Source organism: Podarcis pityusensis (assembly GCF_964106645.2).
Source record: "Podarcis pityusensis genome assembly, chromosome: 7".
Taxonomy (NCBI): Eukaryota; Metazoa; Chordata; class Lepidosauria; order Squamata; family Lacertidae; genus Podarcis; species Podarcis pityusensis.
Genome location: NC_138031.1, coordinates 21299854 through 21312689, shown reverse-complemented (window position 1 = coordinate 21312689; position 12836 = coordinate 21299854). Strand labels below are relative to the sequence as shown.

Sequence of the window (12836 nt, the reverse complement as noted above, 5' to 3'; positions counted from 1 at the left end):
TCCTTGCTGTTCCTTAGCAATACATTCCAATGCTGTCCAGGGTTGTAAAGACTGCACAGAGAATAATTGGGTGCACGCTTCCCACCTTGGATCAAATCTATGCTTCCGGGTGCCATAAGAAAGCTGCAGAGATAGTGCAGGACAGTGCACACCCCAGAAATGATCTCTTTCAGCTTCTGCCTTCTGGAAGAAGGTACAGGGTTATAAAGACTAGGAAACAGTTTCTATTCAAATGCAATTTTGGTTTTAAACGCAGTGTAAGGTAGTATCTATGGGAGTATATTGTATTTAATTATGAGGTATCAGAGTATTTAGGGGGCTAACCAGGCTGAGATAGTTGGGATAGCAGGCTTGCTGGTTTTTGAATGTCTGATGTAGATTTTTTTCAATTTTGTTGTTCTGTATGGGACAATGACAATAAAGATTATCGTATCATAAAGGGAGCAGTAGTGATTACAAAAAAACAGAGCAAGCAATGTGTGGCTCTCTCTTGTCTCAGGGTAGTGGTTGCTGGCTTAAAATGGTGTTTGTCTGGTTCTGATCCTCTTCATGGTTCTTTCCTGACCTCTTTTTATGAAATTATTTCCTATCCTTTGCTCGTCTGGAGATCCCTGCACAGATCCCTGGTTCATTGCTGGGGATCTGGGGTCAAGATGTTCCAAGACATGTCCACCTACAGAACTGTCCAGTTCTGTTAAGCCTTGCTGTTGTCCTCCATCAACTGAAAGTGTGACTTCCAATATACCCAGTATATTGCATGGGGAGTGCACTGGTGGTAGGAAAGCTCTCTTATCAGGGAAGGACCACAGCTCTGTAGCATAACATCTGTTTTGCCTGAAGAAGGTCCCAGTAGACTCCTGCCTAAGACCCTGGAGAGCCTCTGCCAGTCAGAGTGGAGAATGCTACGCTAGATAGCCCAATGGTCTCACTCAGAATAAAGCACCTTCCCATGTTCCTGGGGAAATTTGTTCTCTTCCGCTGATTCTTCCAATTCAGGGACCCCAGAACCTCATGGCTCCTTGGACCACTGTTTTGACATGTGTAGCAGGGCACGGCATCTGTAGAATCGTTTTATTTGTTAAACATTAAACCACAATACTTGTGCGACTCCACATTCATTTTAGAATCGCTATAGTTATTAGGTCGGTTTGCAGCTCACCAGTTTGCCTCTCTGTTGTATTTTAACCTGGTGGTTCCCTCCAAACCTAGTCTCAAACATGGACAGAGGAGGTTGCTAATAAACTGTTCTCTGAAAGGCTCTCTGTCTTGCAAGCAGCATCAAAGCCTTGTTAGTGCATCTCAGTGACCAAAGCAAACATTAGTCTTTAGTCTGGTAGTAGCTTGCAAGGCCTCTGCTTTGTCAACTGCCACTAAGATTCTGGCTATCCCTAGCCCCGTCTCCCTGGCAGAGGTATTTATTAAATTTATATCCTGGCTTTCCTCCCAAAGGAGTTGATTGCATCAGTATGCTTCCATAAAGTCGGAGGTGAATCACCTGGACCCTCCTAGCGGCAATTTAAAGGAAAATTGGCTTTAAAAAATTATTTTGAAAAGTCAGGTATTCAAGTTGCTCATAACGAAGCTGCCAAAGTTTGAAACAAGCTAAATTTCCTCGATTTCTTTTTAATAAACTTTTGTGCTAGTGTTTAAGCAATCCTTTAAGACCATGAAATGTTCAAAGAACTTTGCTTGAGCCATAAATGTGAGGTGCCATTTCAATACCAGCTGAGCATCCTTTATTACTTTAGGAACTCTGCGCTGGTAGAGAAATGTCCTGAGGTGCAACTGTACCTTAGTGGGAATTAGGTTCCAGCTTTTGCACAGAGCAATCATGAACGGCAAAAAGTAATTTTTATTTTATTTTTGGTCTGGAGCCAGAAGTCTGCCTGGCACTGTGTGACAAAATTGCCAATCAACGGGAGCTGCATTTTACCATTATTACATGAGGAACATAGATCAGTGTTTTGTAATGGGAGTCTATTTCCATTTCTGCCACCCCCGAAAGAAGCAAATGCTATTCAAACTAAAGAAAACAACAAATCCGAAAAACTGTCTGTCTCTGCAATTCTTATGAGCTAAATATCCATTGCTCTTATTCATGGGATATGTGTTGAAAGAGGGCTTGTTTTCTGCAGAGATTAAGAGGTGATCTCTGGTGACAGAAACATATAGTGCCATATTCTCAGTTGTGGGCAACTGGGCCAGCCAGGTTTCTAACTAACGGGCAAGCTTTTCTCCTAAGCACAAAGAAAGAAGTTACCGTATTTTTCAGTCTATAAGACTCCCCCATGTATAAGACACCCCCTATTTTGGGGGACTCTGATTTAAGAAAATGGGGGGAGATGTATCTGTGTATAAGACGCCCCCAATTTTTTGACATTATTTTAAAGGAAAAAACCCTAGTCTTATACACGGAAAAATACAGTATGTATTTATGGGAGAGAAAGTAATGGGTGCCACTGATGATAAACAATAGACTAGAGGCTAAACCTTTGTCCTGAATCCACATGTCTGGCATATGATGAAATTCCCCAGAAGCTGCCTTCAAAATTACAGTCTATGTACTTCGTTGTACAGAACTTCATGTGTGATAATATCTGCATTGCCTCTGATGATGTGATCGCCAACTACATGACTTGTCCATTGATTTCAGTGGGTCTGTGCTGAGCATGACTAACGTTGGCCCATTTCTTTATTAGATTTATATGGTTGCCTAACAATAATTGGGTGGCTTACAAACAAGACTTTATTAAAAAATACAGCGTTTTGTATTTGCCTTATTAATAAAAGGCTTATTCAGATCCAAAATCTATGCAGTGAAACAGGGTTAAAACCATTCCTTGTCTATTTAATGTACCTTTTACAATAATTCCTCCAAGTGCTCAGACTATCACCAAAACTTGTAAATTGGATCTGTATGGGTTACTCTATGCAAAGTTGACTGGATAACCTTGATGGAGTAATGTAGCAAGTCAAAACTAGAAGGAAGAGGTGGCCCTAACCAATCACGTAACCAAATGCCCCTATCTGAAACCAGTGCTATTTCTCTGGAAGAAAGAGGTGCCAGAACACACCATGAACGCCTCCCTTGTTCTCTTATAATGGCAGTTGCACCCACCTGAGAGGTGCCGGAACTGAGTTCTGGCAAGTTCCTGCTGGAAAAAAGCCCTGTCTGAAACCCTACAGGGTTGTTGCCAGTCAATATTGGGCAATACAGTGGTACCTCGGGTTATGTACTTAATTCGTTCCGGAGGTCCGTTCTTAACCTGAAACTGTTCTTAACCTGAAGCACCACTTTAGCTAATGGGGCCTCCTGCCGCTGTCGCACCGCCGGAGCACGATTTCTGTTCTTATCCTGAAGCAAAGTTCTTAACCCGAGGTGCTATTTCTGGGTTAGCGGAGTCTGTAACCTGAAGCGTATGTAACCTGAAGCGTATGTAACCCGAGGTACCACTGTACTGCAGTAAATGAACCAATGGCATGACTCAGTATGAGACAGTTTCCTCTATGCAAGATTCTTTGACATCTGAATCCACATTGAAGATTTAATTGAGAGTAGGAAGTTTGAATGCCTAAAGCAAGTGTATATTGACTAATGTGCGCACCTCAGCAGATTTTGTGGATTGCTGGTAATTAGTGTTTTGAACCCAAGTGTTTGATGTGTTTGGGCTCTTTAGAAACTTTTTGCAATTTCCTGCGTTTGAGATCCTGCTGAAACCCCCGTTTATTCAAGGGGTTTTATGGCTGTTTCTCCTTAAGGTGTAAAAAATGAAGGTTATTAATTGGCAAATGGGACGGGGCTTCGTTTTTCAAAAGAGAAGGAGGCATAAAGATGGCAGTGAAAGTGATTTGTTTTACATAAAATGCCAAACTGCATAATTATATGTTTCCTTACTCTTAGCAAATCTGTAAGCAGCCTTGCGCAGCTGCCTAATCGCTTCTCTGCCTAATATGTGAGCAGTTCCCAAGAGACAGCATCAACCCCAAATGTGACATTCTATCTTAAATCTTTGTTGATAGACTAGAAAGCAGAGAATTAAGCGTTAGCTGTAAGGTTCAGCCACCACATCTGAAACGCTTAACAGCTCCCTCGTGTAGTAGCATATATCTGTCTTGTTTTTTGTGGCTTTTTATATGCATTATACTGCGTGTCATGACGGGCTTGCGAACTGTGTTGTATCGCTGCTGAAAGGAGGATGAGCAGTGAAATATAGGATGCCGTTGGTTGGAAAGAGAAGCCAGCTCCTGGAATATATTTACAAATGCTTCTTATAGATTTCCCATTCCTGGCTAGCGAGAAGAACATGGAAAACTCCTAGCAAGACAGCAGCTTTGAAACCACCAAGTCTAGTTGTTTGTTGCATTAATAGCATAATTCATGATGGGGTTCAAGGTGCGTACATAGTGGATCAATGTTGCTTCCTATCCTGGCATTGATGAGACCCAGACTTCCTTATCTTCCACAAGGGGAAAGGCCGTCGTAGCTGAGTGGCAGAATACTTGCTTTCCGTGCAGATGTTAGTTTCTGTTTGCCACTGTGCAGTGCTTTGGAGTCACAAGGCTCTGTTTTGCATTCCACACATTCCCTACCGTTGGAAGTCTCACGGGAGATGGGAGACGGATGTGACGTTATTGGTTTCCTGTTCCTTTGTTTTTCAGTTGCTCTCTGCTCTCACAGAGAGAGGATGTGTTTTCTGTCTGCATAGTAAGAAATTAAAGCACAGCGATGTAGCCATAAATCTCATCACTTCCACGTGCTGCTTTGATTCTCAGCTGAATGGGGATGTGCCTGGAGCCTCATCAAAGGCTCAGGTCATTAATCACGTTGGAAGGCGATTCCGGAAGATGGGCTTTATCAGCTCAGTTGCAGCAGAGATTCCGACAGCAGAAGCTCCCAGGTCTGAAACCCTGGAGAGGTGCTGCCAGTCAGTGTCACCCATACTGAGCTAGGTGGGCAAATGGTCTGACGTGGTATCAGGCAGCTAGGCACAAGGGAAATGAACCAGCTTCTTCCCTTCGGTGTGCGATTTAATTCACAAGATGTTGCACAACCAAAGTGTTATGCAGCCTCTGTTCATGGTTTTTCACAGTGATGATGATGATGGTGATGATTTATTTATACCCCACCCATCTGGGGCTGAGTTTTCCCAGCCACTCTGGGTGGCTCCCAACAGAATATTAAAAAATACGATAAAATATCAAACGTTAAAAACTTCCCTAAACAGGGCTGCCTTCAGATGTCTTCTAAAACTCAGATAGTTGTTTATTTCCTTGACATCTGATGGGAGGGCATTCCACAGGGCGGGAGCCACCACCAAGAAGGCCCTCTGCCTGGTTCCCAGTAACTTGGCTTCTCGCAGTGAGGGAACCGCCAGAAGGCCCTTGGCGCTGGACCTCAGTGTCTGGGCAGAATGATGGGGCGGAGATGCTCCTTCAGGTATACTGCGCCAAGGCCATTTAGGGCTTTAAAGATCAGCACCAACACTTTGAATTGTGAATGTTCTCAGATACCTCTGGTATACAAGCAAACCTTAAATTACTGGCTTAAATAACCATGACATAAATTTAAAGAATAAAAATTGATTCCACCCCCACCCCCCCATTCTGATTAACTAACTCTTCTGACTCTATGCCACAGACTTAACGCTGTTTTTGTAGCCGTTCTTTCTCTTCAGGAAAACACGGGGATTGTAATTTTGTGTGTGGAGCAGAAATTAGTAATAGTAACAGAGAATTCTCAACGCACAAATATACAGTTGCAAGAATTATTTGGAGAAGACATAACTGCTGAACTAGAGGTTGCAGTGTGAACATAGGCCCTACCATTGTGTACCCAGATGCATACCCTCCAACATTTCTCCGATGAAAATAGGGACATCCTCAGGAAAAGCGGGACATTCCAGGATCATATCAGAAACTGGGATGGCTTCTGTTAATCTGGGGCTGTCCCTAGAAAATAGGGACACTTGGAGGGTCTGCAGATGGCATAGTAAAGTGGAGGAAAAACACACACACAAACACACACACACACACACACACACACACACACAAAAGTACCATCTTCTAGCACTGAGTTCTTCATACAAGAAGCAATGATGTAGTTAACAACTGTCTCACTAATTTAACTAGGCCAGCAAAAGACTTGACATGAAAAGTTTACCTTCTTCCGACCTTGTTGGTACATTGTTCTCTGCCAGAAGCAATCAATGTCTTAAGATCAAGCAACACGGGCTAATCGTTACCATGATAAATGGATTAAGAAATTGCATTAACACATAGCGTAAGTAGCAGGTCCTCTGCCCCCACCAGTTGTCTCAACTGGATTTGCTTCTTCCTGGGTGGCATTAATTTGTGGCACGCTAATCCCAAACCACATGGTTAAGAGTCAATATTTATCGGATAATGAGCTGCATATTCAAACAGGTTCATGCTGGGCAAATGAGAGGAATAATTAAAGTGGACATCATCATTCTGCCCTCCAAAGCTACGATGCATTTCAAATGGCAGCTTAGCAGAGTTTGCGTCTTGTGCCGTTCATGGCAGTCTGGAAATGTGCATGATAGTGCTTAAAACACACACACTCTCTCTGTAAATAAACTCTTCTTGCAGCAGTATTAAGAAACCTCCTGTCTGCTGCCCTGTTTCAACAAGAGAGGTCAGTACACGGAAGCAGCTTTCCACCTCCATTGCTAATGGGGATCTGGATGCACATATCCACTTGCATTTTAATGTTTATCTGAGCTGCCTGCCTGCATCTTCTGCAGCAAAATGAGACATGTATCTGTCTCCTAAGTCACTGCTGGGTACATGCAACTGGTTCCCTAAGACTAGTTTCATATAGCCAGTGAGATGTGTATCTACAGTCAACACAGAGTCAACCGCTAATCTCTCTCTGGTGGAAATACAGTGGTACCTCAGGTTAAGTACTTAATTTGTTCCAGAGGTCCGTTCCTAACCTGGAACTGTTCTTAACCTGAAGCACCACTTTAGCTAATGGGGCCTCCTGCTGCCACCGCGCCGCCGGAGCATGATTTCTGTTGTCATCCTGAAGCAAAGTTCTTAACCCGAAGTAATATTTCTGGGTTAGCAGAGTCTGTAACCTGAAGCGTATGTAACCTGAAGCGTATGTAACCCGTGGTACCACTGTAACACCTGTTGCCTCATCAGTTATTTCCTGTGCTTTCTTGCATTCTCTTAAACCATCAGCTGCCAGGGACCAAATGACTCTGCCAAGCACTGTAAGGATTTCTTCTGAGTTAGCATCTTTATCATCAGTTGGCTCCTATCCGCAACTCCTTCTGCCCACTTGGTCTCAAGGGAAGAGCCTCAGTCCTGGACAATGGCAACCATCAGCTGCTCTAGGACCAGCGGTGGTGCTCTAAGATGGGACATTCATCGTTAGGAATAGGTTCCCATTATTATACAGTACCAACCTACAGTACGAACTGCCAACCTAGCAGTTCGAAAGCACGTCAAAGTGCAAGTAGATAAATAGGTACCGCTCCGGCGGGAAGGTAAACGGCGTTTCCATGCGCTGCTCTGGTTTGCCAGAAGCAGCTTAGTCATGCTGGCCACATGACCCGGAAGCTGTACGCTGGCTCCCTCGGCCTATGGAGCGAGATGAGTGCCGCAACCCCAGAGTCAGTCACGACTGGACCTAATGGTCAGGGGTTCCTTTACCTTTACCTATTATACAGTACTGGCTAGTGCAGGTATGGAGAACGTTTGGACCTCTAGATGTTGCTGAACTACAATTCCCATCAGCCCCAGCAAGCGTGCTTAATGGCAACAGTAGTTCAGCAACATCTGGAAAGCCAGAGGTTCCCCACACCTTGGCTAGTAAGAACACCATTAACGTTTTGAAGGAAAAGAAATCACAATTCAGGCACAAAAAAAGGTAAATAGTGGCAACATAATGAATTGAATGATAGAAAATATTTATTTCACAGTTTTGTAAACATTCCAAAAAGCTATCAGTAAAATATAAAGAAAAATATATATTAGCAGTTCAGAAGTCCAAAACAATGAAACATCATATTGAAACAAAACGAAGCAACCAAAATGGTCAAAGGCCTGGAAATGATGCCTTATGAGGAACGGCTAAGGGAGCTGGGCATGTTTAGCCTGGAGAAGAGGAGGTTAAGGGGTGCTTTGATAGCCATGTTCAAATATATAAAATGATGTCACATAGAGGAGGGAGAAAGGTTGTTTTCTGCTGCTCCAGAGAAGCGGACACGGAGCAATGGATCCAAACTACAAGAAAGAAGATTCCACCTAAACATTAGGAAGAACTTCCTGACAGTAAGAGCTGTTTGACAGTGGAATTTGCTGCCAAGGAGTGTGGTGGAGTCTCCTTCTTTGGAGGTCTTTAAGCAGAGGCTTGACAACCATATGTCAGGAGTGCTCTGATGGTGTTTCCTGCTTGGCAGGGGGTTGGACTCGATGGCCCTTGTGGTCTCTTCCAACTCTATGATTCTATGATTCTATGAAGCAGATAAAACCAGTGAAGAACAGAAGCTACAGTATAAACCATCAGGCAGACTTCCATGAAGCTGCTAACAGCCGAAGGCTTCATTCTGAAGCAGATGTCCATGGGACAGGCCTTCCTAAGGAAGGAGTTCTGGAGCCTCAGTGCCGCCACTGAGAAGAACCTCTTCCATAAAAGAGGAAGATGCCTTATTCCAAGTCAGGGCCATCTAACTCAGTATTGTCTAGCTCAGTATGGGCTAAGCCTACCTGGAGATGCCAGAGAGTGAAGCTGGGACCTTCTGCATGCAAGGCAATTGTTCTACCACTGAGCTATGGCATTTCCCAGGCAAACATGGACTTTGGACACAAAAGAGGGGTGTTGTTGGTTATCTTAATAGATTACAGTGGTGCCTCAGGTTACATACGCTTCAGGTTACATACACTTCAGGTTACAGACTCCGCTAACCCAGAAATAGTGCTTCAGGTTAAGAACTTTGCTTCAGGATGAGAACAGAAATGGTGTTCCGGAGGCGCGGCAGCAGCAGGAGGCCCCATTACCTAAAGTGGTGCTTCAGGTTAAGAACAGTTTCAGGTTAAGTACGGACCTCTGGAACGAATTAAGTACTTAAGGTACCTGAGGTACCACTGTAGTAGGTTTATATTTAAGAATGTAACCCTCCATAACATAAAAGAAACCCTGAGAGAAAGGAGAACACACACAACATATATTTATATTTGCGCTCATAGGTGAATTTGCACCGATTTTATTCTACTTTTCTCATGCCCCATTCCAAAACAAACACCCAAATACTTCCAACTCTAATTAACACAACACAATAAAGTAGCACACTTATACATTCCCAACAAATGCAAACTGCTTTTATAGATTGTTCCAATTATTTTCTTTTGAATGTGGGCTCACAGAATCTGGAGAGGAAGAGAAATCATCTCTGTTTCCTGAGCACTCGTCTACCTGTTTGTGAGTGATAAGCCAACTGTAGCGGACTTGGTGCAACCTGTGGATAACAAAAGTAGTTTCCTTGGTAACAGTACAGATGCGAAATTCTGTGTGGGATTTTTTGTTTTTTATTAGTAAGTGCACTTTTTGTGGTATAGACATGGGGTTCCTAAATGAGTAGTTTACATAAGAATCTGTACCTATTTTGTTGTTAAATCTTACAGACATTAACAGAAACCCTTTAGAGTCAATTCCAAAGTGTAACCAAGTTTAAGTATATGTAATTGTATTTGTAATAATAATAATAATAATAATAATAATAATAATACCCTGCTTATCTGGCTGGGTTTCCCCAGCCACTCTGGCCGGCTTACAGCATATATAAAAACATAATAAAAACATCAAGCTTTAAGAACCTCCGATCCAGAACTACCTTCAGATGTCTTCTAAAAGTTATGTAGTTCTTTATCTCCTTGCCATCTGAAGGGAGGGTGTTCCACAGGGAGGGCACCACTACCAAGAAGGCCCTTCACCTGGGGAGGGAACCAGCATAAGATCCTCGGAGAACCACCAAGAGATTGGGATGGAGACGCTCCTTCAGGTATATTCAGCTGAGGCTGTTTAGGGCTTTAAAGGTCAGCACCAACACTCTGCCTCTCCCTCTGCCTTCCTTCCTGCTGTGTCTTATTATGTTCTTATGCCTCAGTCTGCCTAATGATAGGGCCAACCTTGCCATGGTGGCTAGAGAATGGAGGCACTGCTCAGTGGGGCTGATACAGCAGAAAAGCTTATACAGTCATACCTTGGGTTGAAATTGCTTCAGGGTGAAGATTTTCCAGTTGCACTCCGTGGAGACCCGGAAGTAATGAAACGCGTTACTTCTGGGTTTCGCCACTCGCGCATGCACAGACGGTCAAAATGACGTTATGCGCATGCGCAGAAGCGGCGAATAGCAACCTGCGCACGCACAGACACAGGTTGCATTCACTTCAGGATCCCGTTTGTATCCAGAGGTACCACTGTACTTAATTGCTGAATGGAGGCATCTTGTGTGAGGTTCCCTCTGCTCACAGAAGGTGCCTCTATGCAGTTTGGAACAAGGCCTCGGGCCGCAATCCTAAATGCATTTGCCAGAGGAATTTCCTTTGAGCTTTGTGGGGTTTGTTTCTGAGTAGACCTGCATAGGATAGTGTGGCATGTCTCAAAGCTTTCCCACCTGCTTAAGGCAGAGGTTTTCAACCTTTCTGAGTCCACGTCTCCCTTGACCAACTACACTTTTTCTGTGGCACCCCTGTGGGGCTCAGGAGCCCAGTTATGTCATCCCTTCCCTGCCAAGCTGGCAGCCTCTCACCCTTTTTCGAACACCCTCCCTTGTGGAGTGCTCCCTCAGCCTCCTCTCCTCTCCCCTCTCCTTGGGAGTCCTCTGGGCAGCCTCCGCAGCACCCCCTGGTCAGTCCCAGAGGCACCATTCACCTGGGGAGCTTGTAGCCAGGGCTGCTGCAGCAAACAGCTGTGCAAGCCTTTGCGAGGCAGAGACGCGAGAGGGCATCAGAAGAGGGAGGGAAAGAAAGAAAGAGAGAAAGAGGCTAGGGTTGCCTGCAGCACCCCTGACCATCAATCGCAGCACTCCTGGGTGTCACGGCCCACTGGTTGATAACCAGTGGCTTAAGGGGAAGTTCTGTCTCTTAGCACATTTTTTTTTTTTTTTTTGCAAACGGTGGGGATTATTTCCGAGCCTGCTCTCTCTGTTCTTTCTCGTGCATTTACTGCTTTATAGTAACATTTAGGATTCCATATTGATTTGAGGCAGCCACATAGGAGCATGTAATGACTTCAGGCCATCAAATATTCAACATTTATGACAGCTACCGTTTTGTAAATATAGTTGCTAATTGGCCAAATAGGTTTTTTTTTGGGGGGGAGGGGGAACTATATAACAGTAAACAGCAGCAGCACACCACCAGTTTGGTGACTCTAATTGGTATGCCAGAGGGATTTTAATTTTTAAAAATCTGTTTAATTTGCATAAGATAAAATGTGCATCCTTCTCCGGTGCTGTGAGGGGAAAAAACAAAACAAAACACAGGCAAGAATAATCCGCTGCTGGAGTTGTTGATATAAGATGTCAAGGCTCTCGCTGACAATATTTTTTTGCTAATGGAATATGAGCATATGTGACTACTTAGGTATGTAATTAAAAACTTTTGTGATCTGCTGACACTTTGAATTATCTTGTTTCCTTTAAAAAAAAACACACCACACTGAACAGTAAGGAAATTCATGGTATGCTTGTTTACTTACATTATTCTCATAGCCATCCATTTCTGAAGAATCATAATTTGGGGAGATTTCTTCAAGGGAGGGTCTGCCTAGAACAGGCAACCCAAACTCGGACTACAGTTCCCATCATCCCTGACCACTGGTCCTGTTAGCTAGGGATGATGGGAGTTGTAGTCCCAAAAACATCTGGAGGGCCGAGTTTGGGGATGCCTGGCCTAGAATAACAATATTGGCCTTCTGGGTTGCTGTGGGTCACATAAAGCTCTGATAAAATCAATTGTATCTTACTATTTGCCCTCAGCTTTCTTGAGCTAGAATTTTACTGTTCTTTTGCCATATTTAAATATGTAGGCATAATGCATATAAAAGCAATTTCCTCCTTTTCTTTTTTCCAGTACATTTTTGAGCTGGGGCTTTCATATTCTGGCCTTTGAATAATGTCAACCAAGATCTGATCCCCAAAAGATATAATTTGCTACATCAGAATATGTCCAAATGGACATATGTGTACAAAAAAGGCATGTCCACAAGCCATAGACCAGTGAGACAAGATTCATCCTTACAGTTATGTAAAATTAATATGGATATGTTGTGTATAATCCCTTCAATTTTTAAACATTTCTACCATTTCCTTGTTATAGATACTATAACATGCCTATGCTATGGTTTATATGCCTTTAGAGCTGCAGACAGCATAAGTTATGTTAAATAAGGTTATAGGAATCAAGGTATTTGAATTCCAAACAACCAAGATGCATCATTTTAAGGTCAGAGGTATGAGATGTGCCATCAGTGATGTTCCACTTGGCATGACTTAGAAAGTTTCAAGATCAGGAATATAATCAGGCAAGCAAGAAAAAGCATAATGAGTCATAAAAGAGGAAGGGCATGATCCAGCCAAAATGAAGCACATTGAAATTTGTATCATCTGGTTATAAATTAAGTTTGTATTCCAGAAATGTGTAACTGTAAAGCATTGTGCATCAATGGGAAGCCTATTTGCAGAATTGGGGTAGGGGAAAACATTTCTTATATAGTCTTCTAGTAGCGCATGGAATAAAACATAAAATCAGAAGTCTCAAACTGCACAATGCATTCAAGCATGATAAAGATGGCACAAAATGGGTAC

The 12836-nt window shown here is 43.2% G+C and overlaps 1 protein-coding gene across 4 annotated transcripts in view; it reads left to right on the top strand.

Annotated features, from left to right (window-relative positions):
- OXR1 (oxidation resistance 1) overlaps positions 1–12836 on the top strand; it is a 224462-nt gene that overhangs the window by 121784 nt on the left and 89842 nt on the right. The window lies entirely within an intron of this gene.